At 49.5% G+C, this 28,000-nt stretch overlaps 1 pseudogene; it reads left to right on the forward strand.

The window, feature by feature from the left end:
- The first annotated feature begins 46 nt into the window (after nt 1–46).
- LOC144279310 (glutaminyl-peptide cyclotransferase-like protein) lies at nt 47–27,912 on the forward strand (annotated as a pseudogene).
- The last annotated feature ends 88 nt before the right edge of the window (nt 27,913–28,000 follow it).

The following is a 28,000-nucleotide window of genomic DNA, read 5'->3' on the forward strand; positions in this document are numbered from 1 at the left end:
CCCTACCCCCCAAGGGGACACCATCATACTGCTGTGCTTCATCCCTATGGACACCTCAGTGACGCGCGTCATCTTCTGTAAGGACAGCAAGGAAATTTTAATGCTGCCCAAGGACAGAAACAAATTCATCTTTGAGTCAGCCCAGCCAGTGTCTCCAGAGAGCCCAGGGGAGTATTTCTGCCGCTACCAGCACAAGGACGACAGGAACCAAGAGAAGACTTCTCTCCCCAGTGCCCGCCAGTACCTGAGTGCACCAGGTAACACGCTGAATGAAGGGAGGGCTGCTTAGCACACAGAGGGCAGGCAGTGGGGGCGCAGTGGGAGCAGCCAGTGGCAACTAGAGTAAAAGTTTCAGAACTTCCATCTCTTGTGCTGAAATCTCCATTCCTGAAGTCCAGCTCAATGCTAATTGTTTTGTTTTCTTTTATTTAATGGTTGAACAAGATTCCACCAGCCCTTTCTGAGTTTTATGCAGGTGAAGAACAGGTTTAACCTCTTCAAAAAATTGATCAATCCTTAAATGAGAAATTTGTCAGGTGCATCGTCAGGAATGTCATAGGGACTTTGCTTGAAGTTCAGAGCAGATGGGGGTAAACTAACCGGGTTGTGGCCATTTGAAAAACGCCCCGGGCACATGCACAGCAGGAAATGATGCTAAATTATAAACTACTTGTGGCTGGATCTCTAAGTTCTGGGCATACATTATCCAGACCCATATTTTGCAATTCTCCCCTATCTAATGACCTTGGTCAAAACCCTGAGTTAAAATCCCTTCCATCTTTTCTTGGCGCTGGGAAAGAGGAAGTTCAAAATTTGCCTTTGAATATTGCAGCTCCGACCCATCTCTCTCGTTTATGTTCTAGGGCTTATTTCATTAGAGACTCCATGGTAAGGGAACAGGTGCTCAGGCAGGGAACTCATTTAATATGTGGTGGATTCTCCATGGCTTGAAGTCTCTAAAGCAAGACTCGATGTCTCTTTCTAAAAGACATGTTCTAGCACAACAGAAGTTGCGGGCTGGAGATACAGAAATCACTTCTGTTATGCAGGAGGTCAAATCATAAAGTCCCTTCTGGCCTTTAATGTCTATGAATCTATTAATAGATAGAGCTAAAATGTTTTAGTCCTAGTACCAACTAGATCCTAACTCCTTTGAATGCAAGAGAAAAGCTTCCATCGATTTCAGTGAGAGCAGAGTTAGCCCCTTATATATATGTCTCTGCCCAGTATCATGTGGAAGAAATTTAGGTTTTGTATATTTTACTTTGTGAGGCCGGGCACAAGGTGAAAAAGGCATATCAATTACTCAGGGTCTGATCCAAAGCCCATTGAAGTCAATAGGAGTTTTGGGACCAAGTTCAGTAGGGTTCCAATTAGTATCTGTTTTCTGGACAATGTATTCCTAATGTCCAGTTCACACCACCAGTTGCATAGCCTGTGAATTCAGCACATTAGGGTTTCTCAAATCAGCTTCAATTTTTCAGTGACTCCCTTAGTTTACCAGTGGTTTTCCTGGTCACATGCTTTAAAGCTTAAAGGACTAATCAAGCAAGGTGCTGAGCAGCTGCAAATCTCAGTAGGCCCAACTGGAGCTGAGGGAAGGCAGCACCTCATGCAGATTTGGGCTCTGAGTTCATCTTTCCTCGCCTGGACTTTGGTGGAACTCTACAGATTCAGACCAAATGAGGAGCTGGTCCATTTTCTACTTTCTGAGTAACAGTAAAGCCTGGTGAGCTGCTAGAGCCCTCTAGTCTGCATGTGGCACAAGACGTTCTTTTATTTATTTGATCATTGATTTTTTTGGTGTCCCCATATGATGATTTCAAACAGTCACATGTAATGACTCTACAATTTGTGGGATCCTGGGAGAATTTAAAATCCCACTTTTGTGTTGAGATGAAGAAAGCTCTCTTGCCTGTAAAAGTGGTGTTTTAACAACTATTTTGATTTTTACTCAGGTCAGTGGAAAATAAGGGAAATTAATTTACTGATTACAAAGAGATCTTTGTTTGTTTGCTTGCCCTAAACTGGAGGACGTAAACCTTTTTGGTGTAAAATGTCAGATTGGGTGCTTGAATGTGTGTGTTAATAATTAAACTGCAGAATTCAGCTCCAGCTCTGAATTTTATTACATATTTGTGGTTTTCAAATTTTAATAGATTTTTAGCTTAGACCTTTTATCAAGTGCTCAACAATTTTGTTGTTTAACCATTTACTCCATTCATGATCAGAAGATCTTATGATCATTTTCCTCAAAGTGACATCCCTGACACAGGGAAGAAAGGTAAACAGCAGGATACGGACCCTGGACTTCAGGAAAGCAGACTTCGACTCCCTCAGGGAACAGATAGGTAGGATCCCCTGGGGGACTAACATGAAGGGGAAAGGAGTCCAGGAGAGCTGGCTGTATTTCAAGGAACCCTGTTGAGGTTACAGGGACAAACCATCCCGATATGTCGAAAGAATAGTAAATATGGCAGGCGACCAGCTTGGCTTAACGGTGAAATCCTAGCGGATCTTAAACATAAAAAAGAAGCTTACAAGAAGTGGAAGGTTGGACATATGACCAGGGAAGAGTATAAAAATATTGCTCGGGCATGTAGGAATGAAATCAGGAGGGCCAAATCGCACCTGGAGCTGCAGCTAGCGAGAGATGTCAAGAGTAACAAGAAGGGTTTCTTCAGGTATGTTGGCAACAAGAAGAAAGCCAAGGAAAGTGTGGGCCCCTTGATGAATGAGGGAGGCGACCTAGTGAGAGAGGATGTGGAAAAAGCTAATGTACTCAATGCTTTTTTTGCCTCTGTCTTCACGAACAAGGTCAGCTCCCAGACTGCTGCGCTGGGCATCACAACATGGGGAATAGATGGCCAGCCCTCTGTGGAGAAAGAGGTGGTTAGGGACTATTTAGAAAAGCAGGACGTGCACAAGTCCATGGGGCCGGACGAGTTGCATCCGAGAGTGCTAAAGGAATTGGCGGCTGTGATTGCAGAGCCATTGGCCATTATCTTTGAAAACTCGTGGCGAATGGGGGAAGTCCCGGATGACTGGAAAAAGGCTAATGTAGTGCCCATCTTTAAAAAAGGGAAGAAGGAGGATCCTGGGAACTACAGGCCAGTCAGCCTCACCTCAGTCCCCGGAAAAATCATGGAGCAGGTCCTCAAAGAATCAATTCTGAAGCACTTACATGAGAGGAAACTGATCAGGAACAGTCAGCATGGATTCACCAAGGGAAGGTCATGCCTGACTAATCTAATCGCCTTCTATGATGAGATTACTGGTTCTGTGGATGAAGGGAAAGCAGTGGATGTATTGTATCTTGACTTTAGCAAAGCTTTTGACACAGTCTCCCACAGTATTCTTGTCAGCAAGTTAAAGAAGTATGGGCTGGATGAATGCACTATAAAGTGGGTAGAAAGTTGGCTAGATTGTCAGGCTCAACGGGTAGTGCTCAATGGCTCCAAGTCTAGTTGGCTTGTGCAGGATGTGTCATTGCTGGGTGAAATTCCCCAACACACGCCCAGTGTGTGTGGTGTGGGGGAGAAGCACTCAACAAAGACCCCTCCAGCCAGGCAGGGAGTGAGGCTTGTCTTGTGCATTTGTTCCCATACTCAGCCCCATGGCACGTGACCTCTCACCCTGCTCTCTCCCATGTTCCAGCACCTGCTGTTCTGCTCTGGGTCTGGATCCTGCGCTCCACCCTGGTCCTGCTCCTCGTGACGTCTGCCCCGATCATCACCTGCATCATGGAGAAAAGAGCCGTCGCTCAGCCTGACCTGGAGCGACAGGAGAGGCCTGCGGGGAAGGGCAGGGGAGAGCCCCCATATATTGAGGGGAATGGTGGGGAGGAGGAGAAAGAAGAGGAGGCTGGAGGTTCTGGGGGACCGTGATGGTCCCTGGGGGGACCCGGGGCAGTGAGGCACTTCACTACCAGCTGCCCCTGGCATGAGGAAGCCTTGTCTGTGCCCGCCAGGGATCAGCTCTCCGACTCCCCCGGCTACAGGCTACACAAGCTGTGCCCTCTAGGCCTCGTAGGGTGGCCTCTCTCTAGGTTGGCAATAGGCACACTCCAGCCCCCAGCCCTCCAAGCGTCCTGCTGCAGCACCCAGCCCCTGTCCCGCAGGGCACTCACAGCAGTCACAGATCTGCTGCTCCTAAAGGAACGGGGCCCCCAGCTGACCAGCTCCACCTCCAGTCACTGCCCTGATCAACACACAGCCCTAGATCCCTTCATAGTGACACCAAGGACAAGTGATTTCACAGAGTGTAGAGATTCGAGGGGTAGCAAGGAGAAGGGTTAGAAAAAAATGGTTCCATGGCCAATAAAATCAAACCACCTTGACTAGAGCCTAGACTCACTGAACGAGGTTCTTTTCTGTCTGGTAGAGCAACGCTCACCCCACAGTCCTTCCGGGGTTTTACTCCAGGCTTGGCTGTGATCTCCTGTTCCTGAGACAAACACTGTCAGCCGCCTCCTGGGTGAAAGGGAGCTCTTGTCCCCTCTCCTCTTTCTTTTTAGGTACAGACCATTGTCTCTTCCCAGAGGAGGTCTCTCTTCGCAGACTTATCCTGGGGGTCCTTTGTCCTAGGCTTGGTCTACACTATCAGTGTATGTCAGTCTAACTACATCGATCAAGGGTGTGGAAAATCCACATCCCTGAGCTACGCAGTTATACTGACCTATCCCACAGTGCAGACAGCGCTGTGTCGACAGGAGGGCTTCTCCCTTTGGCCTAGCTACCACCTCTCATGGAGGTGGAGTACCTACACTGAGAAACTCTCTCATAGGTAGCGTCTTCTCTAAGCAGCACTGTAAGTGTAGCCAAGCCACTGGCAGCATAGCTGGGGGGAAGGATAGCTCAGTGGTTTGAGCATTGGCCTTTTAAACCCAGGCTTGTGAGTTCAATCCTTGAGGGGGCCATTTAGGAATCTGGGGCAAAAATTGGGGATTGGTCCTGCTTTGAGCAGGGGGTTGGACTAGATGACCTCCTGAGGTCCCTTCCAACCCTGATATTCTATGATCTATAAGCCCTTTGCAGATTCTCAGGCCCACACCTGGCCCAGACAGTGTATATAACCTGTCTCCACGGCTGGGCTTTGTTCTGTGTGCTGATTGGCTCAGCCGAAGGGATTGCCATGGCACAGGAGACAAGCTTTTCTTCAACACTTCTGGAGCCTAATCTCTTACTTTTCACATCTCTCTTAAGCTATGTCCCATACAAACACCTTGCAGCAATGAAGATGCCCAGTGGGCTACGGACTCTTGGTAGAGACCTCTCAGGCCACCCTTTGGTGAGCTATTGTGCATATATCTCACCCAGGGGATCCCATAAAACTCTATGCACCCCTCTGCCCTCTGTCAGTTGGCACCAAGAAGTTCCTGGGTCACCGGGGCAGACCAGAGGGCGGCTGGGATTAGAGAGGAGTCTGTGGGCTGCGTAATTGTGCAGCGATGTGTCCATGAGACTCGGGGCCGGGGGAGAAACTCACTAATGAGAATAGATGGAGTGGGGGGTAACTGATAAACATGGGGCAACAAGGAGTAGCTCCAAGAAGCAGCCCGCAGGCGCTCCTCTGTGGTGAGATCTGAACTTTATCTGAGGGCGTCTTCACTGGCAACGTTAAAGCGCTCTAAAAAACCCACCTCCACGCGGGGAATAGCACGGAGGAGCACGGCTCCCAGCGCTGGTGCACTGTCTACACTGGCACTTTACAGAGCTGAAACTTGCAGGGCTCAGGGGGGTGTTTTTTCACACCCCTGAGTGAGACAGTTGCAGGGCTGTAAAGTGCCAGTGTAGACAAGCCCTTAAAGACAGAGCCCTGAACGGTGAGTGTGACTGAGTGCCTTTCTTAAAGGGACAGTGCACTGTTTCTGAGATTTCCCCAGCAGCCAGCTTACATTGTCTGTCTCTCTCTCTCTCTCTCACACACACACACTGTCTCTTTCACACTCACCTCCCAACACATACTCGTATTATTGTTGTTGTTACTTCTTCGTACTTCCTGTAATGCACATATATTCTCTGTAATTTTATTCTTTCAAAGTGTGTGATTTTAGTGTTTTGACTGGTTTGTGCATTTCATATTTTTCATTTCTCTTACCCTTAAATTTAATTCTTTGAGTAGTGAGTTCTAAAAGGCCTAACCTGTCCTGGCTGGAGTAATTATCCCCATGGTAACTTTTTAAAAATATATATTCTATCTAGTTTTTTTTGTTTCTACTGATGGCACACATAGGCACATACCTCGGTGCACATAACAAAATTTATTCTGCACATGGATGGAAAAAATGAGAGGGAACATTGCTATGGCAGCTCCCGCTCTCTGTGCCCATGTCCTGGAGAGACTGCGAGGCGACTATGTAAAATGGCCCTCCCGCACACACCCCAGTCCATGCTCTTCAGTCACACTGCTCTGTGTGTGTGTGTAAATACAGAGGAACCCCACGGCTTGCAGCAGTGTCATTCTGGGATCATGCTCCTGTCCCCAGGACAGAGTCCGGCCCCATGTGTGAGCAGTGACACATTCACTTCATAAGGGTTTAATTTTCATTCCTGCAGGGCCTGGCCTGGGGAGAGGGAGCCGGATCCAGCAGGAGAGAGCTGTGGGGCTGTCCCAAAGGGTGCTGTTTGCCTGCCCTCCCTGGGGTTGTGTGTCTATAAATACTGCCAGGGCCGAGGGGATGGGGTTGAGGTTGGGAGAGGAGACACTCCTGTGCTGGGAACAGGGACCACAGCCTGCAACCACAGCCCACGCTCCATGCTCATCTCACACGCAGCGCGGGGCTCTGTTTAGAACTAGGCTTGGATGGATGAGATTGTTATTGGTAAATATCAGTAAACATCAAGTTCCCTGCATGCACACAAACCCACAAGAAAATATTTCCATCAATAATAATCATACATTTGCAGATAAGCAAAGTAAGAGAAATGCTGCTCGAGACATTGTTAGAGGTTGATTTTGGGATATTTGCTGTATATTTTGACATGTGATTATGCCAATTTGTGTCTTAATGGTTAGAAAGCTTTAACTTTTTGCATCTCAACATCTACTGCCATTAAATAATTATTGTCTGACCCCCCCTTTAATTCCCTGCCCTGTGAAATATAAATCAATAAATATAAAAACGTTGCTGAAAACCCATGATTTTAACCAATAGTGGACATTTAAACTGATAACAAAAATTTAAAAACCCTTAAAAATCAACATTGACATTGTCAAAATTATAAAGAAAAAAAATTAAAAATTGAGTTCTACGAAGCCTATTTATAACCCAGGGCTGGGACCTGCGGGAGCCACCTGGGGGCATCCTCCAGAAACAGACACAGCACATGTTATGGGGTCAGTCATGTGACTCAGCCACACACACACCCCAACTGGTGTCCCAGCACTTCCACTGTGATCTGCCCATGTGATTTCAAACACCACATTTATCTTTGGCCTTTCCTCCTTGTTCTGGTGGCAGCAGCTAGGGAGCAATTGCCATAGCATGTCTTTCAAACACCAGGACTCACAGCCACCTCTCGAGAATGGGAATGTTGCAGGACGCTTCCCCAACACTAGCATGATTACAGGCTTCAGTACTATCTTCAGCAGATCAGCTGGTGACACCAGAGCCCTTTTAACTGATGGCCTGGCTGACTGGTTAAGGCGATGGACTGCTAATCCGTTGTGCTCTGTATGGCTGCGTTCAAACACCCCTTGTGGTCATTGGCCTTTGCGTCTTATCTTGGCCATGGCCGGGTTATTCCTCCATTGCTCTTCTGGTCCTTCCTGCCAAAGTTCCTGCTTGTACTAAGCAGAACTTGAATCCTGCTTGAAAGACTGGGACTGTCAAGGCTGATTCCCCACTCTGGCACAAGGTGGGGGCCCGCTAGGATTCAAAAAATTAATACTGGCCACTCCAGGCTTGTATTCAACTCCCAAGGTTACAGCTTCTCTCTGACCTTGGATGGATAGATGCTGCCACCACGCAAGTGCAGAACCCCTTTGAGAGCCCAGGAAGGCGCACTTGTGAATTCCTTCCTGTGGGGTACCCTCAAGCCCTTTCACCCCCACCCACTCCGGAGAAGAGTTGAGAAAGAAAACAAAGGAAATTAGTTGTTGCCCCCAGCTAATTAAACAACATGCACAAACCTCTTAGGACACCAAAAACTCAATCCTGTTCTTAAAAAAGGTAAATTTTATTAGAAACAAAAAGAAAGAAAATACATCTGGAACTTAGGCTTTTGCTAGATTTTAAAAGAGCAATTCCAAAAATTAAGCACGCAAAATAGCTTTCTTGGGGGTTCAGCTTAAAGGTTACAAGCAAACAAAAGCACCTGGGGTTAGCACAGAGGAGTCCACTAGCCATAAGAAATAAACAGAAATAAACCTAATTGTGTCTTTCTAAACATTCCTGATCTACTTACACATCTGGGGGTTCCAAATAAGTTGTTCTAGGTATGATCTGATGCTCTATGATCATATCTGGCTTAAAGCTTCTCATAGCATAACTGGTCCCCGTCCCCCTCTTTCCTGGAGAACAACATCAGACGGTTTTTCCCCATTTTAAAAAGTTCTAGCCTTCCCATTGGCTCTTTTGGTCAGGTGCCCACTCCCTTTCCTTTACCTGGGGGACTTTTTAAGCCTTTACAGGTAAAGCAAGCAGAGAACAGCCACCAAGAGGGACTTTATAGGTAACTGGCTGGCTGGGTGTCCATAAAAAGGAGCTCCCCCAACCTTCATTTATCACAAGGACTCTTACTAGATATCTCTGCACCACTGCAGGCTTTAATGGCTATGTCTTGTATTCCTGACTTTGGCTGATCAAAGGACAGCTGGTGGCAATGGGGTCCTTTCGCATGATGAGTTAGCCAAGTCATTAAAGCAATGGACTGGTAATCTCGTGTGTTCTGAACGTGTGGGTACAAATCTGTCCTTTGTTTTTACTCCATGTTTTGGCTGTGATGGCTATTGGGTCCTTCCTCCATTCCTCTTCTGCCCCTTCCTGCCAAAGCAACTCTTACAGTGACCAAACGAAGAACAGCTCCCAACAAAGTGGTTGTTTTTTTTGTCAGTGGGGACTCATGCACGAATCCTCTACACCCTGCCATGCCTAGTAACGTGCATTTGCCTCCCCCAGGTATTTCCCCAGAGCCCCATGTAACTTTGTTTGTCTGGCGAGTTCTTTGAAATAGTCCTTTGAAGCTCATAATGCTTCTGGAGGTTTACACTGGCCACGCCTCCCCCCAGAGAAATTTTGTACAACCCCCAATAATACAGAAACTTTGCATTTTTAATACAATGGACTCCAAAGTGATTTACCCTTAATTCAGGTAGGTTCGCCCAGGATGTGCCAGGACATTGCCAGATCTGTCCCGCACCCTAAACGCTAACATTCCCTGAGAGGGGTGCTCGTATCCCACAATGCACTGCAAAAAGCCCACACAAGACAACGTGCCTGATGGCGGCATGAGGGATGCTGGAATGACGACCCCGGAGCCACACACCTCTTGCCGATGCAGCCTGTTGCTGTGGAAACGCCCAGCGCTGGCAAAGGCGATGAAGTGTGCACACGCGCTAGTGCCCTGGCAGCGCTGGCACCAGCAATGTTCCCATGAACACTTTTTGTGTATCAACAAAAGGGGCCAGAGCAGACAGCGTGCAGTAAAATACTGCTCCCTGAAGATGAAGCGAGGAGGAGAGAAGAGGTGTTGTGTAGTCTAGGACAGATGTGTACGGTCCAAAGGCTGTTCTGTTCCTTGTGCTTCTCCTGAGATGACTCCCTGCACAAGAGGAGATGCTCCCCTGCTGGCCTGTTCTAGCATCATAGAATATCAGGGTTGGAAGGGACCTCAGGAGGTCATCTCGTCCAACCCCCTGCTCAAAGCAGGGCCAATCCCCACTTTTTGCCCCAGATCCCTAAATGGCTCCCTCAAGGATTGAACTCACAATCCTGGGTTTAGCAGACCAATGCTCAAACTACTGAGCTATCCCTCCCCCCGCCCCCCCAGCTGAGTGAATGCAGCTCCCCAGAAGGGAAACAAGCTCCATCACTTCGTGTCTTTAGTGCACTCTCTGAGAGGAGCCATACGTTCGCCTCGGCTCAATTCAGCTGCAGTGTAGCACTCCCAAGGGAACCAGAAAAGGCTTGAAGCTCTTGTTTGTTTTGTGGATACTAAGTTTAATAAGACTCCACTATTCAAACCGCCCCTGCTCCGGGAGTGTAAGATTTGGTGAGCCCAGACAGGAGAGGCTGAATTGCAATGATCTGACCTCTCCAAGAGATGAACCCACCAAACTGCTGCAGACTGCTCCAGAGAAAGCTGCCAGGGAAGATTTCATTGGTTGCAAGCGCTATGGCTGGGAGAGAGTTAAAAGACCAGTCCTGGAGGTAGGAGGACTCTGATACCAGCTAAAGGATGAGCATTTAAGAGAAGTCTGTGACTCCCTGGGCATTTCTGGGACACATCACAGTGAAACTGCAGCCAAAAGCTCTTTGACCTTACCCAAATATATAAGAATTCATTTCAATAGTGAAGAGCCAAACCCGCTGGAAAATCAGGGATTGTCTTACATTGCTGGCATTAAGAGAGAAGATTTTACAAGCCATTGCTACAGCAAAAGAGGAGCAAAAGATCTGTCAATCCCATCCCAGAAAAGAAAACCAGTGTTAAAGAAAGACTTTAAAATAACAGGACAGTTTAGGAACTCCCTGCAAAAGGACAGGCTAAACCAAAGCAGTTTGGCTTATCAAATTGCAAATGGTGCTCCCAAGGGGACCACTGAGACAGAGATAATGGAAAGTGTAATCAGTGCAGTTTGCCCAGGATTGAGCTTCAGGAGCTAGCTGGAGTGAAAAACTAAGCTGAGCCTGCCAAAATTGGGTACCCCCTTTCCCAGATCATTGATGAATATGTTGAACAGCACCGGTCCCAGTACAGATCCCTGGGGACCTTGCTATTTACCTCTCTCCACTCCGAAAACTGACCATTTATTTATTTAGTAGACTAAATCTGCGATGCACAATCCTTCACAGTTAACAGAGATAATAATGTGCTAACTTACATCTCCACCACTGCCAGGCTGAACCCCATAGTGCACCGGTGGGTTGCAGAATTAGCTGACTTTAACTTCATACGGTAGAAAACCTGAGTTATGAACATCAGAGTTATGAACTGACTAGCCAACCATGCACCTTATTTGGAACCTGAAGTACACAATCAGGCAGCAGCAACAGAGAGAGAAAAAACAAATACAGTACAGTAGTGTATTAAACATAAACTGCTAAAAAAATAAAGGGAAAGCAGGATTTTTCTTCTGCATAGTAAAGTTTCAAAGCTCTATTAAGTCAATGCTCAGTTGTAAACTTTTGAAAGAACAACCATAACATTTTGTTCAGCATTACGAACATTTCAGAGTTACGAACAACCTCCTTTCCCAAGGTGTTCGTAACTCTGAGGTTCTACTGTAGTTAAATATCATCTAGGGAAATCTAATGCTTTATCAGGAATTCCCCTTGATAGTGACAGGATGCACAGAAGAGATGAACACAGGTGTTGTTAAAGCAGTCAAACTCCTTGGATATACAAACTGATGGCAAGGTGTCCAGGTTAGTAGTTATTACTACCAATCCTTTGACAGTAGAAGTCTCCTTCATGGGCATTACATCCACCATAAAACTTATTCCAGGAGAAGACATTTTGGCAACTCAGAAGAAAGATCCAGCTATTGCTAAAATGCTTCAGTATAAGTTTTTGGGGCACAAACCAAATAACCAAGAGAACACAGGAGGATGTTGTACATCGAACATTGTGTCACTAGAGTTTGTATGTGCACCAAGCAAAAGAAACCTCACCAGCGTACCAGATTTCATCTAACTACCATAGTTGCAACAAGTACCAGGGGGTAGCCGTGTTAGTCTGTATCCACAAAAACAACAAGGAGTCTGGTGGCACCTTACTTCCTTAGTTACAACAGAAGCATTTGTACTTGTATCCATAGGCTTTTTCCATCTAGGAAGAAGCAAAGAAAGATATGAATACATCTGAGCCTCGGTGGGTCACTTTACTTAGTTTGTCAAAGTCTACCCTACCCCCAAAAACTCAGGAAAGACAGTGACAGACAAGATCTTCAATTAGTTTGTTTTCAGATTTGATTTCCCCAAAAGAATCCATCATCAATAAGGAGCAAAGTTGGAAAATAGTTTTTTTTCCAAAGGGTAGACTACCACAGTAAGATTTAAACTTCTCCCATAACCCCATACCACCCACAGGGCAATGGGCAAGTAGAAAGGCTGAATCAAATTCTGCTGGCTACATTGATGACCTTGCCAGAAGAACAAAAATCAGACTGGAAGGACTCCCTTAATAAGACCATAAGACCATCGATGCCTATAACTGTACACAAAATGATGCTACGAGTTCCCACCCTTCTATTTATTATCTTGAAGATAATCACATTTGTCTATTGTCATTGCATTTGCTCTACCTATGAACTCTGAATCTGCACCTAGGAACCATAAAGAATATGCTGAGAGACAGAAACAGCAATTGAAAGACGTTTATGAACTGGCCTCAATATGTTCTCAAAACTCTGCTATTCGTGGTAAGAATCATTATGGTCAGGAAGTGTATGGTGCTGCCCTCTGGCCAGGGGACAGGAGTATTTGTCAGGAAGGGGACCAGGCAAACTAACATCCTATTGGGAAGATAAAATTCATGTTAGAACATGAAAGGAAAGGGGAGAGTTCACAGAGTAAAGGCAGAAGGTGGAGAAGGAGGTGATAGAGTTTGTCACCACAAGTTTTGGCTTCTCTGGGTTTTCTTGCCCTTGGATATGACACTGTGCTGCACAGCACCACTGCAGAAGATACAGAGATCAAGGTAAATAAGCAAAACTGGAAATCTAAGGGCGAGTCTCTGCTAGAAGCGCTACAGCGGCACAGATGCATTGATGCAGCTGCTCCACTGTAGCGCATCTGGTGAAGATGCTCTATGCTGATGGGAGAGCGCTCTCCTGTCAGCATAATAAATCCACCCCTGCGAGAGGCAGTAGCTATGTGGGCGGGAGAGCACTGTCTACACAGGGGGTTACGGTCGGTATAACTATGTCACTCAGAGGGTGTGGATTAATCACACCCCTGAGTGACGTAAGTGATACTGAAGTAGGCTGTAGTGTAGACCAAGCCTCTATAAGGACAGAATTTGGACTCCAGTGACTCTGACAGTGAGAGCGAAGACAAACAACATGGTACCCATGGCATGGGGACTCTGCATTCAGAGGCAGAAACATTTCTTCCACGACTGGGAAATGGGGGTGTTGTTGATCTTGTAAACTTGAAGACAGATGACTAGTCTGATGTGACATCCACATCAGCCAATGAAAGACATGAATGGCAAAATGTGACCATGGACCCTGAAACCATCAGTGCACAAGAGGACAGATCTCGAGAACAATCCATTGTCACATGAGGTCCTCTGACTAGAGAGGGAAGAGCCCCCCAGACACCGACCTATGAACCTACTCATCAGTGTCTAATTCCAGCTACTGGTGAATGCACCATGGCTTTATCCTTGTGTTTACATGCTGTACCTAGTACCTATTCCTGTATCTTATCCTGCATTCTCTCCAAGATGAATGTAAATGAAGAGACATTGGCTTCTGGTTTGGATATTGCTCTAGAAAAGGGGTCGATAGCGCTACATAGTTAGTTTTATGTTTCTTGAGTAGATGTTTTTTATGTCTAATGACTTTGTCTTACATGGTTATACCACTTACCATGTGGGAGCTGGTATTTCATAAGATTTGAGGATCTCTGGGGATTTAAACTGTTCAGAACTGGCTATTTGGTTGGGCAATGGAACAACCCTTGACACAGACATTTCCTGCTCAATGTGAATTAAACCAAAGAGAGATGCAAAAGTTTCCAGATCTGATGAAAAAGGAGCAAGACAAAAGCTCATCTGAGACCGAAAGCACGAGCTTGTGGAAGTCGTAGGTGTCTGCTAATAAGCCAAATGGCTGGATGGAATGTTTTATATTTTGTTAATGGGAATATTTGGGGGATATTATATTTCCACAGGAGGAGTGTAGCACTGATATGGGAATGTCAGGGTTCTACATACCTGCATCCTGTATCTCTAAGGCTGTGCCCTGTCCCTTTAAGGGTTTGGAGATCTGCTAGTGAGGCTAAAGAGGAACAGTGGGGATGCAAGCTGCACCCCCAGGAGGGTTTCTGTCATTCTCCAGGGGGACCCAGCGGGAGAGTTGTTTGTTTGTTTGGGGAGTTGGACATTAAGTTTAATAAAATTCCATTTTTAAAACCATCCCTGGTCTGGCAGTGTAACACATGCTCTGACCACCAGACCCCTACAGTCCCAGATCCAGCAGAGTTGGGGGTAACAGCTTGCACCCAGATTCTGGTCTGGTCAGGTTGGTGGAATTAACACACCTCATCCCCCCAGTTCCCCTGGGTGTCCCCTGTGCAGCGCAGAGACGTGGGCAGCAGTTGATGGGGATGTGGTTTGTTGGGAGTGGCAGGGACCTTGGTTTGCTCTCCCTGAGCATCACAGGCTCCCTGTGCCTGCCGCCCCCTGCTCAGTTCCTCATTTGAGCTCCTGGGGCATCAGGCTCCGTGGAGCTGGGGACTGGGGTATTTGGAGCAGCACTGAGGGGTCCCTCGCTGTCCCATCATGTGGTGTGAGCTCACTGCCCTTTTTCTCCATGAGTGCCAGCTTGGGCGAGGGTCTGAGGCCAGCACTTGTGTCAGTGGGGCAGGATCGGAGACAAGGGTGAGTTGGCTGTTCAGGCAGCGTGAGAGGCTGGGTGCTGAGTACCAAAGGGGCCAGAGGGCTGGGGGAACGTTTGTATTAATAATGGGGAGCTGAGTCAGAGAAAAGAGGAGCTGAGACCTGAACCTTCACTCCAAAATGGAAACAATATCCTGCACCCTGATCAGGTTGCCCGGCGTCAAGCCAGAGTGACTCATCGCCTGCAAAGGCAACAGGGCTAGATTCTGATCTCAGCTCCCCTCAGGTTTCAGAGTAACAGCCGTGTTAGTCTGTATTCACAAAAAGAAAAGGAGGACTTGTGGCACCTTAGAGACTAACCAATTTATTTGAGCATAAGCTTTCGTGAGCCACAAGTCCTCCTTTTCTTTTAGCTCCCTTCAGGTCATTCTGGAGTCCCTGACGGCTGCAGTTATATCAGGGGCTACATTCGCATCTTTCATCCCAGAGTAAATAAAAATAAATATTGCAACCTAGTCAGGGTAAATTGGATATTAGACCTTGTTTTGACCGATGAAAATGTGGCTAGGGTTGCCAGGGACCCAATTTTCAACCAGAAAGTCCGGTCAAAAAGGGGACTTGGCAGTGTCCAGTCAGATGTACTGACCAGACACCAATAATCTGGTTACTGCGGGCGGGAAGGGAGAGGTGCAGGGTCATCAACCCGAGCCAGACCCCGCTCAGCTGGGGCCGCCTCCTACTTGCACCTGGGCAGGCAGGAGACTTCATGTCAGGCTGCAGCTCTGTGACAGAGGGATCCCAGTGGGAGTGGAGAAGGGAAGTGGAGAGGAGAGGAGCCAGCTACAAGGAAGGGGGAGGAGAGAGAGCAGCGAGGGGGGGATGGGGAGGAGAGGAGTGAACAGGGGTAGGGGCTTGAGGGAAAGGATGAGGCAGGGGCGGGGTCTTGTGTAAAGCGGCGGGAAAGGGACAGGGACTTTGGGAAAGAGGCAGGGAAGGGAGGTCCGGTTGTCTGCAAATAGAAAGTTGGCAACCCTAAATGTGACCAATGCTGGGGCGTGGTTTAAGATGTATCAGATGCCCCCAGAACACAAAATTCAGCAAATTGTGAAAGTGGCTTCTTCAGCTAAACCCCCATCCTGGTTATCAGTGGAAGTGAAAGCAGAAATAACAAATAATAATATTAAACAACTAGGAAATGGGGAACTCATTAAACAACTAGGAAATGGGCATCTCAATAGGTGCAACTGAGGAGTTAGGAATTGTAGACACTTGATAAGAAAAATCTAACAATATCAATGAAAAATCTATGGCATTTTAGGATAAGGACAATAAGGAGTTCTTGAAACATATGGAAAACAAAATATCCTAGCAATCAGTTTTAGTGCAGTTGGAGATGAGGATGGTACAACTGTAAACCATGATGCAGAAAAAGGAGAAGTATTACAAATATTTCTGTTCTGTATTTGGGAAGAAGTGGAATGACGTACCCATATCCTACAGTAATAGTGAAATACTTTCTATTCCAGTTGCACCTAGCGAGGATGTTAAACATCAACTATTAGAATGCAACACTTTTTAAAGGTATAACAAGATGCATTGGCTGGAAGTTGAAACCAAACAAATTCAGACTGAAAATACAGCAACAATTTGTTAAGAGAGAGAGTAATTAACACTGGAACAATGGACCAAAGGACATATTGGATTCTCCATCCGAAGACAGCCGACATGATAAAGTTTGGATTGGATACCACACAGTCATTTTACAAGGATGAACATGGGGGTGTAGGATGTTCCCCTGAGGTACAGAGCATCACCCCCACACACACACCAGCTCGTGCTGCCATGGCTCAGCAGGGTTGGGAAGAACAATTCTGCCCCCGACGGCCTGAGGGGCAGCTCCATAGGTAGGGGCAGGAGCCACCCAGGGGATATATAGGGCAGAGAATGCTCTGGAAATTCTGGGAGGATTCTGGGAGCTCTTCAGAGACTGGGGTGCTGGGAGACACTCCCCCACCCCCCCGCAGGCTGAGGAGGGGTGATGGAGTGGGGGTGGAGAAAAATCCTCCTGGTGACCCAGCAGGGCCCAGGAGAGCTGGGGACAAGGTCCGAGGGGGCAGATGGGATCCAGGACTGTAGGGTCCATCCCTACAGAGATGGGATCAGCTACTGGGCAGGGGGTGAGAGCTGGGGGAGGGAGCCGGGTGATTTATAAAGTGGGGGACCCTACTGCAGGGACTGAGGCAACAGAGAACTGAAACTCCAGAGAGAGACCAGGACAGACACCCCGGGGTTGGGGGAGCAGTAAATGACTTTATTTCAGTGCCAGGGGCCAGACCTCATGTCTCCATGCACAGGGGGCCGGTCACTCTATCTCAGGAGCTGGGATTCTGCAGGTTGGGGTGCTGGGGATCCTTGCCCTGCTGGGAGATAACATCTCTGAGCCACCCCTTCTGGCTGGGACCCTGCTCTGCTTTGGGAGAGACAATTCCCCTGTACACAGAGGCTCCTGGCTCTTTTCTCCCCTGGAGGTTGGGGTCCTGGCTCCCAACCCAGCCTGGCAATGCGGAGGGAAGGATTGCAGGGTTCTGGGGTGCTCTGTGTGCGGGACAGGTTGTGTACTGGGATCCCTGCACTGCAATGGCAGTATCGGTGCCCATCCAGGAAGGGCTGTCTCCGGCTCTTCTTTGCCCCATCCCATTCCCAAGTGGGTGCTGGGTCGTGCTCACACATTGGCTGAGGTGGCTGTTTTCCCTGGAGGTGACAGATTGGCTGCATGTGCACGGAGAGCCACATGTTGGGCTGGACGGTGCCGGGCTCAGGCCAGCAGATCCCTTCTGGTATCAGATTTCAGAGTAGCAGCCGTGTCAGTCGGTATCCCCAAAAAGAAAAGGAGGACTTGTGGCACCTTAGAGACTAACAAATTTATTTGAGCATAAGCTTTCGTGAGCTACAGCTCACTTCATCGGATGCTTATGCTTAAATAAATTTGTTAGTCTCCGAGGTGCCACAAGTCCTCCTTTTCTTTTTTCTGGTATCAGAGCGATTCCTGAATCTGGGGAGAAATGGCCCCAGCATTAACATGTCCCCGAGGTGTCTCCTGTCCCCTTCTCCCTGCACCCAGATCCCCTGTCCCACGCTCCCCCCAGCAGACAGGACACTGGGCTGAACAGACCCAGTATGGCCATTCTTATGATCAGGGAATCTCACTCTGCTCCACCCCCATAGTCTGACATTGGCTCCGGGGCATACTCAGGGATCAGGCTCATCCCCTGAGGTTGGGAAGCAAATGCTCTGGCTAAGGAAGCACTAACGGCCTTCCCTCATCTTCTCAGGTCATGTCCCCAGCAGGGAGCAGGAGGAGCAGGGAATCTGGCAGGGAAGGGGTTATTTATTGAGGGGGCCCTATACAGCGCCCAGCCCCCCACACCCCACCCTGGGCTTCCCACAGACATAGGCAGCACCTTCCCTGCACAGGGCTCTGCTACGGCCCTGCTTCCCCACCCCCTGGGGCCCCGGCAGGTGCTCCCTTAGCTGGTGCCACAGGGGCTGGTGTGCTCAGTGCCGGGGGTCGAGGGTTTGCTCCCAGGGGTCTGGCTGTTGAGTTGGGAGCACTATGGAATAAATGTGAGATTCCCTGAAGCAGGGATTTCCTGGGGGAAGGGAGAGTGGCTTTTCTGCCCTGTGGAGCCCTCCAAGCAGATAGGGCTCTTCCCCCAGAGAGATCTTCATCTCTGCATGGCTGGATCTAGGCTCCCCTGTAAGCACAGAGAGACGGCGGGTTAGAGGGGCCAGTGTCACCCCATAGGCCCAAGCCCCCTGACTGGGATGGGATTGAGGGGAGGGGAGGACAAGACAGCTGCCCAGGGTGGGTAGGTTTCCAGGGGCTGGAGAGGTGGGAGCTGCTGGCCAGAAAGAGACCTAGTGTCTGTGTGCACTGCCTCCCACCCCCCCTCACCCGCCACCACAGACCTACCCTCTTGGGGCACTCAGAGTGGGGTAGGGCCAGGCATTGGGATGGCTCCAGCTCACAGTGGGAAGGGGCATCTCTGGACATCACACACCCTTCACAGCAGCCTCAGTGTGTGCAGGGGACACCCTGGTCTGACTCCTCCCACCACTGACAGGTGGTACAGGAGCTGGGCCAGCTGCCCAAGGGTTATGTGCAGATGAGGTACCCCCATGTTCAGAGGGGCTTGGCAGACTTGGGGGGCCTTGTCCTGGGGTGGGGGAAGGGATAAGAGAGGGGGGTCATGTCACCTGGAGTCTCCTTCCAGCAGTAACCAGCCTCGGCCATGATCAGCACCAGGGCCAGCAGAACCCCGGAGACCAGACCCAGACGGAGGATGTTGCCCCAGGTGAAATCCAAGCGCCTCGTGAGGGCTGTGAAAGGACAGCACAGGTCTGTGGAGTTCTTGGAAGTATCAGGGCTGGATTCTGAACTCAGCTCCTTCAGGGTTAATCCAGAGTCACCCTCTGACAGCAATGGGTTGAGGGATGGATTCTGATCCATTACCCCTGGATCTAGCTACCCATCTAGCTATTTAATGAAGGATAGATGGAAGAGGCCAGCTGGGCAGCCTCTGAGCTCCAACTCCTCTGTGCGCCCCCAGAACAGGAACAGACCTGAAAGACCTCTCTGCTCTGCAGCTAACCCTGGGGTAAGGGATCCCGCCTCCGCCTCCCTCAGATCTAGAGTTGCCCCTTTAATCTGTGATTCCACAGAGTCCCCATCCCATAAGAACATAAGAGTGGCCATACTATGTAGGACCAAAGGTCCATCTAGCCCAGTAACCTGTCTTCGGACAGTGGCCAATGCCAGGTGCCCCAGAAGGAATGAACAGAACAGGTAATCAACAAGTGACCCATCCCATGTCACCCATTCCCAGCTTCTGGCAAACAGAAGCTAGGGACATCATTCCTGCCCATCTTGGCTAATAGCCATGGATGGGCCTATCCTCCATCAATTTATCTAGGGGGTTTATTTGGAACGCTGTTATAGTCTTGGCCTTCACAACATCGTCTGGCAAAGAGTTCCACAGGTTGACTGTGTGTTGTGTGAAGAAGTACTTCCTTTTGTTTGTTTTAAACCCGCTGCCTACTAATTTCATTTGGTGACCCCTGGTTCTTGTGTTATGAGAAGGAGTAAATAACACTGCCTTATTTACTTTCTCCACACCAGTCATGATTTTACAGACCTCTACCACCCCCCCCCCGTTAGTTGTCTCTTTTCCAAGCTGAAAAGTCCCTGTCTTATTAATCTTCCCTCATATGGAACTGTTCCATGCCCCCCAATCATTTTTGTTGCCCTTTTCTGTACCTTTTCCAATTCCAGCATATCTTTTTTGATATGGGGCAACGACACCTGCACACAGTATTCAAGATGTGGGCATACCATGGATTTATAGAGGGGCAATATGATATTTTCTGTCTTATTATCTATCCCTTTCTTAATGATTCCCTAAATTCCGTTCACATTTTTGACTGCTGCTGCACATTGAGTGGATATTTTCAAAGAACTATCCACAAGGACTCTACGATCTCTTTCCTGAACGATAACAGTTAATTTAGACCCCACCATTTTATATGTATAGTTTGGATTATGTTTTCCAATGAGCATTACTTTGCATTTATCAACATGGAATTTCATCTGCCATTTTGTTGCCCAGACACCCAGTTTTGTGAGATCCCTTTGTAACTCTTAATGGTCCGCTTGGGACTTAACTATCTTGAGTCCTTTTGTGTCATCTTCAAATTTTGCCACCTCACTGTTTACCCCTTTTCCCAAATCATTTATGAATATGTTGAATAATATTGGTCCCAGTACACATCCCTGGGAGACACCACTATTTACTCTCTCCATTCTGATAACTGACCATTTATTCCAACCCTTTGTTTCCTATCTCTTAACCAGTTACTGATCCAGGAGAGGACCTTGCCTCTTATCCCATGAGAACTTACTTTGCTTAAAAGCCTTTGGTGAGGGAACTTGTGAAAGGCTTTCTCAAAATCTAATTACACTATACCCACTGGATCACCCTTGTCCACATGCTTGTGGACCCCTTCAAAGCATTCTAGTAGATTCCTGAGGCATGATTTCCCCACTCAGGTACCTGTCCGTGTGGTCCCTGGGCTGATTGGATATGGTGATGTTTCAAGCCCAGTGAGGTTGTTTCCACCTGTAGGTTTAGAATGAGAGCCTGTCAGGGCAGGGGATGAAATGGGCAATCACGGGGAGCTAAGAGGTAGAAAAAGTGACTCAGCAATTGGGCCCCTCCCTCCTCGACTCAGCCTTTATGGTCACTCTAACCTCCAGGGGGTTAGTGGATTTTATCAGCTGGGGAAGGGACTGGTTCTGCAGCTGCTGGCCCTGACTTCTCTGGACATACTCTGATAGGGAGCATCCCCCTGGGAAAGGCCTCACTGTTCTGCAGCTTGCCCTGGGGGCAGGGTTCCCCCTTTCCTCTGCCTTACATCAACAGCTGCTGCTGCAGCTTCCCCCGGCTGCATGACAAATCCACTGATTTCCTGATCCCACACTGGGCATCCCCTCTGTAAGGCCCCAGGCAGATCCTGGCTGTGAGCATCTCCTTGGGGCATAGACTCTGTGAAGGCTGGGCTGGGTACAGGGCTGAGAGCGGGGACTCCAAACCAGGCCCCTCACCTCTCACCACCAGCTCCACAGGGTCACTGGGATCTGACCAGATGAAGGCTTGTGACGTGCTGCCATAACGTCAGGTGTAGCTCCTGCTGTCATCCTGTATAACACTGCGGATGGGAAACGCAGTCATGTCTGCAGGACTTTCCATGTGATGCAGCGTGGCGTGGTCTCCTCCTTTGTACAGAACAACCCTCAGCCCTGGTACCTACACTCACGCTGGATGGTCACGGTGCACCCTATGGCCATTACCTCCCTGGGGCTCACAGAGATGGAGGGTTTGGGATAGAACTCTGCATGCACAAAGACACAGAACTTCTATGGGGGAGACATATACCCTTGCTCCTCAGTCTGTCTGTCTGTCATTTGATCTCTCTGTGCCCAGCCCTAGGGCATTCAGCTGCCTCCCCTTGTCTAATGTTCCCTGCATTATAAACCCAGCAACAGCACAGGTCTGTGGAGTTCTTGAAAGTATCTGGCTGGATTCTGATCTCAGTTCTGCCAGTATAAATCTGGAGTTACCTCGTGACTGCAGTGGGGTCAGAGATGGGTTCTGATCCATTGCCCCATATCTATCTATCTCTCTACCTACCTACCTATTGATCTATTAATGAATGCAACTCTGACAAGGTAGGAGCTGGCTGGGCAGCCCCTAAGTCCCGACTCCTCTATGCATCCCCAGATCAGGAGCAGCCAAGGAAAGCATCCCCCTATGAAAGGCCTCCCTGCTCTGCGGCACTCCCAGGGGCAGGGATCCTCCCTCTCCCCCCACAGATCTATAAGGTACCCCATTAGTCTGTGATTCCACAAAGTCCCCATTGAGGCCGCACTTTACCTGTGTGTGTGGTCCCTGGGCTGGCTGGAGTCGGTGATGTTTCAAGCCCACTAGAGTTGTTTCTTCCTGTGGGATTAGAATGAGAGTCTGTTGGGGCAGGGGGTAAAATGGGCACCCAGGGGGAGTGACAAGGTGGAAACAATGACTCAGCAATTGGGACTCTCCCCCCACAGCTCAAGAGTGTTCAATCTGTTTATGTGAAATTGCAGTTATAGGTTCTTATGTAAGCAGGCTCTGAATGAGCTTTCCCAACACCTAGTGATGAGCTGGGGAGAAGACATCAGGAACTGACCATGTTTGAATAGACACACCCACTCTGCCTAGGTGAGCAAGATGATGGGGCTGCTTTGCCCAAATGATCACTTTTGTCTGGTGCTGGATTGCAAATCACTTTGTTATTGCGGAGGCAGAGGTAATAAAGTGTGGTTATCCTTTTGTGAATCAAAGGGAGGAGAACTGGCCTTGGTGTGCCATGAATGAGGGGGTCACTCTCAAGTTAACTGCATTCAATAAGCAGGAGGTAGGGGTGCCAAAGGCCAGTGGAGATGTGAGAGGCTATTTGTGCCCATCTGGCTTTACGTGCCATTTGACTCTGCACTGTTTAATAACAGAGCTTCTTAAGGCCCAGTTGAGAGTCTCTTGGTTTGGATCACTCGAGCTGACATCACTGATAGCCCAGTCTAAATATGAAGCCTTAGGTCCCTTGTGGGACAGTGTCTCTGGTGAACGAGGTTGCCTCGCTAACTGCTGGAATCACTGAGAATTGGAATTGCTGAGAGCTGAGTTAAGTGGTGGAACTTCAAAACATCCCAGAGGTTGCAGTGGAGAGGGCCGTGGCAGGGTGACTGATGGCAGAGCGCCGGAGAGTGGCAGAGGGAACACTGGGGGGTGGCTGGCGGTGCAGTCAATGATGGTGGAGTGGCCGGCTGTGGAGTGAACAAAGGCAGACAGCGATGCAGAGTGAACAGCGGGACAGCGACGGCTGCTGAATCACTGCTCAGTGCTGCCCCCCTCCCCCCAGGGTGGGAGGTTAACTCACGCAAACACACCTCCAAAAACTGGGTTTTCACTGACCAAGGACAACTGTGAGTGGGGTGCGGTGGAGGGAGAGAGGACTGGCGTGTTAAAGGGACATTTGTTTGTCGGACTGTCACACTGCAAGGTGAGAGACTGAGGAAACGGATGCTGCCAATGTACTCTGGGGTGGGTGTTTTATTCATGGTCAGATGTTTTCAAATCATGCTTGTGGTGTTTTCCCAAGTAATGCCAGGTTCCTTTCCCCTTGTATTAAAAGTTTTCTCTTCTATACATGTACTTAGTGCTTGTGAGAGGAGACGTACTGGCTCTTAGAGGTACCAAGTGGGGGGTGTAATTTTTTTCAGATTACTGGGTGGGGACTCGAGCTGGTTCTGTGTTGTGTTGTCAAAAGGAACCCAGCCCTGGTTGCTGCTGACTCCCCCGGCAGAAGGGTTACACCTAAGCAGTTGCTTATGTTGAATTTGCAGTTATATAGGGGTTACGTTTTTTCTCTATGCAGTGCAGAATCAGTCACTGTGTGCACATGTCTGTGTTTCTAATCCATGACTATGCTAGGCCCACAATACACAGTGTGACTAGAGGCCAGCAGCACTGGATGTAATATTCCCTAAGAGATGTGGTCACCTTAAGATGAACCTAATTTGCTCCGTCAGTGTGGTGGTGTGATCCCTCCTTCTAGGGTTTTGGAAAATTGTGATTCTTTTCCTCTGGTGTTTGGAGAAACACTTGGTAGTGATCAACGGGGATTTTGGTTTTGCTCAGTGATTATTTAGTCTGAGAGAAGCTAGATTAAGGGCTGAGCCTTCGTTATTGTTGGACAGAATTGCTGTCCAGACAGTGCAGAAACGGCAGCAGCAGCTGGAGCTCTGCACTACCCAGTGAAATCACTGAGGTTTGTCTACAGACTCAGGCTTGTGCTTCGGCCCTAACAATGGCTGTGTAGACATTCCTCCTCAGGCTCCGAAACCTGGGCTCCAGTCCCAGTAGGAACAACTACATGGCTATTTTTAGTACCATAATGAGAGCCCCAGTCTGTAGACCTGGGCTTTGAGATTTGTGGCTGCTGGTATTTTTTGCAACGTAGCCATAACCTAAGAGCTGAGAGCACTTGGGGCTGGAGCAGTGCAGAAACTTCAGAAGGTGACAGCAGTGTGCAGTGGCAGAGTGGGCAGTGACCGGAGTGGGCAGAGGCATCATTTGATTTTCCTGCATTCCTCCCCTAAGGCTGGAGCTGAATGCACCTAACGGCACCCCTAGACCCTAGGACTTCACTTATGGTGCACAGCAAACTAAGAGTGCGGTGTCATGGACAGAAAGGGGAGTGGTGTGTTAACGGGACATTTGTCCGCTGGTCTTTCAGAAAGGGGGAAACTGAGGCAAAGCCACTGCTCCACCTGGGCCCAGGGATTTTCTTGTTGTTTGCATACGTTTGAGTCATTGTTGTCATGTTTTCTCAAATTAATGCCATTCTTCCTTCTGCCCTTAATAAAATATTTCTTTTGTCGCACACAGACTCAGTGCTTGCAAGACAGGAAGTATTGCTTCTTAGAAACACCCAGGGCTGGTGTTTAGTTTTCCCAGATTTCTGGGTGGGACCTCAAGCCAGTGTTGTGTTGTAATTTTGAGAGGAACCCCTATATATTGAAGCCAGAGCTTGTTGCTGCCCACAGCAACTGGAAGAAGGGTTACATATGTATTGCAGAGGAGTTTAATCTCCTCCTTTGTACAGAGCAACCCTTATGCCCTGGCACCAACTCTTTCAGAGGATGGTCACAGCTCCTGCCAGGGCCATCATCCGTCCTGGGGCTCACAGAGATGGTGGGTTTTGCACAGAGCTCTGCATGCACAAAGACACAGGACACAAACCCTGCCCCTCAGTCTGTCATTCTGTCCCACAGAGGGGTATTCTGGTGCCTCCCCTTGTCTAATGTCCTCTCGGCAATAAATCCAGTGACAACACAGGTCTGTGGAGTTCTTGGAACTGGTGGTCTTGGGTTCTGATCTCATCTCCCCCAGGGTAAAACGAGAGAAACCCGCTGAGTGCAATGGCGTGAGGGCCAGATTCTGATACATTACCCTGAATCTATCTGTCTATCTATCTATCTATCTATCTATCTATCTATCTAATGAACACGGTTCTGATAAGGCAGCTGCTGGCTGGGGAGCCTCCTCTGTACAGCCTCAGATCAGGGTAAGCCTGGGGAATTTAGGAAAGACCTCCCTGCTCTGCAGCTAGCCCCTCCATCCCAAATCTAAAGGTGCTCCTTTAATCTAAGATTCCACAGAGTCCCCATCCCAGCCCCAGTACCTGTCCATGTGGTCCCTGGGCTGGATGGAGCTGGTGATGTTTCAAGCCCGGTGGGGTGGCAGCTTGGGAAAGACAGGGCCGCACCTTCCTGGGGGCCACCGACTCGGCCGTGCCCTGTGCCATCCTGCTGGAACTGGCCACGGCCTTGGACGTGGAGCTGCTGAAGGCCAAGGAGCAGGTGAGAGCTTACCAGGTTGGGGGTTCCACTCTTGTCTTGGGGAAAGGAATGGAGTCTAGTGTGCAAAAGCGGGGGGGATGGGAGCCGGGACCCCTGGGTTCTATCCCTAGCTCTGCTGCTGTCCTGGGTGCAGTCCCCTCACCTGTCCAGCAGTGCCAGGTGTTGAGTGATCCCCGTGTCTCTCCCCAGGGCTCTGAGGTGACGCTGCAGCTGCTGTTTCTGGACGGCGAGGAGGCCTTCCGGGAGTGGAGTGAGAGGGATTCCCTGTACGGGGCTGACCATGGCCAAGGCTCAGCTCCAGCCGGGCACCAGCCAGCTCCAGGCTATGGTGAGAGCCGCCCGCTTGCCCCTCTGAGGAGTTCTGCATGGGGGATCTTTCAGGCTGGAGGGAGATGGTGGGGGTGCCTGTCTGGGGTAGGCGGGGGGCTCAATCTGTCTGCACTGGATCTTGTACCAATCCCTACCTCAGATCCTCCTGGGGTGACTGGGCCCCTACAGATTTAACCCCTCGTTGCCTCCTTGCAGAGCCTGTTTGTCTTGCTGGACCTGCTGGGGGCCCACCACCCGACCATCCAGAACCACTTCCCCTTCACCGCCTCCTGGTTCGACCGGCTCGTCGGCATCGATACCAAACCTTCCTTTCTTCCAGGGGTGGGAGGGGACTTCCCCCCGAGGCACCTGTAGTGGGACAGCTACCTCCTCCCCCCCCGCCAGTCCTGATGGTCCTGCGTCTGTCTGACAATGAATAAAGGTGCCTGGGTTCTAGCCCCAGCTCTGGGAGGGGAGTGGGGTCTCATGGTTAGAGCAGGGGGGGGCTGGGAACCAGGACTCCTGGGCTCTATCCCCAGCTGTGAGACAGAGCTGGGAGTTGGGGATTCAGTCCCCAGGGCTGTTGACCTGGCATCTTTCACCAACACTTTATTTCCCTCAAACACGACTTGTCAGATTTGAAATCCCCCCTCCCTCCCCGGCAGTGTTTCCATGTCCTCAGGGAGCTCTGTTGTGAGCGGCCAGGTGTAGCCCCCTGTGGGGCTCGTTCTGCCATGCCCCCAGCCTGGCCAGTCCCAGGAACCAGCCCATTCCTCACTCTCTTCTCTGTGTCGCCCAGAGAAGCGTCTGCACCGGCTGGGCCTGCTGCAGTCCCACCCCCGGGAGCAGACGTACTTTCAGAGGGAGCCTGTCTATGGGCCTGTCAAAGATGACCACGTCCCCTTCCTTCGCAAAGGTACCTGTCCTGCCCCATGCTACCGGACATCCAGAAGCAGAGCAGTGTGGGATGGACAGCTGGGGAGGCCTCCCCGGGGGAGCCAGGGCAGAAGGTGTGCAGACAAAGCGTGGTGAGACTCCCCCAGGCTCCCACACAAGCCTGGCCTCATGAGTGGAGCAAGGGACTGAGACCTGGGTTCAGATCCTGGCTTTGCCGCTTCCCTGCTGGGTGACTTTGCTGCTGTCTTCCTCAGTTTCCCCATCTGTGAAGTGGGGGGAATCATTTTGACCCCCTTTGTAAAGTGCTTTGGGATCCCCTGAGGACAAGGGCTATGCAAGAGCTAGGTGTTATTTACAGGGGTAAAATGCTTTATAGATGATGTTTGCCTGCCTGGCACACTTCACCCCAGAGGTGGCTGCATTTTGAACTTAGGCTCTGGGATCCTTGGGAGTGAAAGACTTTATAAACAGATTGTTGCTATCTAGCCACTTGGCCCTGACTCGCTTGATGTCTCTGGCCAATCTGGTTCCCATAATGCACCTGGCCAGCTGCTTGTTGCTAGGTCAGGGGAGCACATGGCTCCTAGATGTAAGGTCAGGTCGTGCCTGAGGGCCTGGCTCCATCTACTGAGACAGTGTGTGGGTTTAGAATGTCGCACGTTGCCCTCTAGTGGCTGGGCCACATGGGGATAATAGTCTACTACTGCTGACAATAGTGGAATTACTCTTGTAGCTCCAGCAGTAGAGGCTGGGCTTGCAGTGATGCAGATCCTGGGTTGGATCCCTGCTGACTATCCATGTATCTGTCTGGCCGCAGGAGTGCCAGTGCTGCACCTCATCGCCACCCCTTTCCCATGGGTCTGGCACACGATGGAGGACACGGAGCAGAACCTGCACCGCCCGACTGTGGAGAACCTCTGCAAGATCCTGGCTGCCTTCCTGGCCGAGTACCTGTGGCTGTGACTACCCAGAGCCTCCCCTGGTGAGGGAACCAACCCCTCCCTGGGCCTCACAGGATCCTTCGCCCCTCCTGGGCCGAGCTCCATGGGGC

The sequence above is a fragment of the Eretmochelys imbricata genome, chromosome 23, assembly GCF_965152235.1.
Source record: "Eretmochelys imbricata isolate rEreImb1 chromosome 23, rEreImb1.hap1, whole genome shotgun sequence".
Taxonomy (NCBI): domain Eukaryota; kingdom Metazoa; phylum Chordata; order Testudines; family Cheloniidae; genus Eretmochelys; species Eretmochelys imbricata.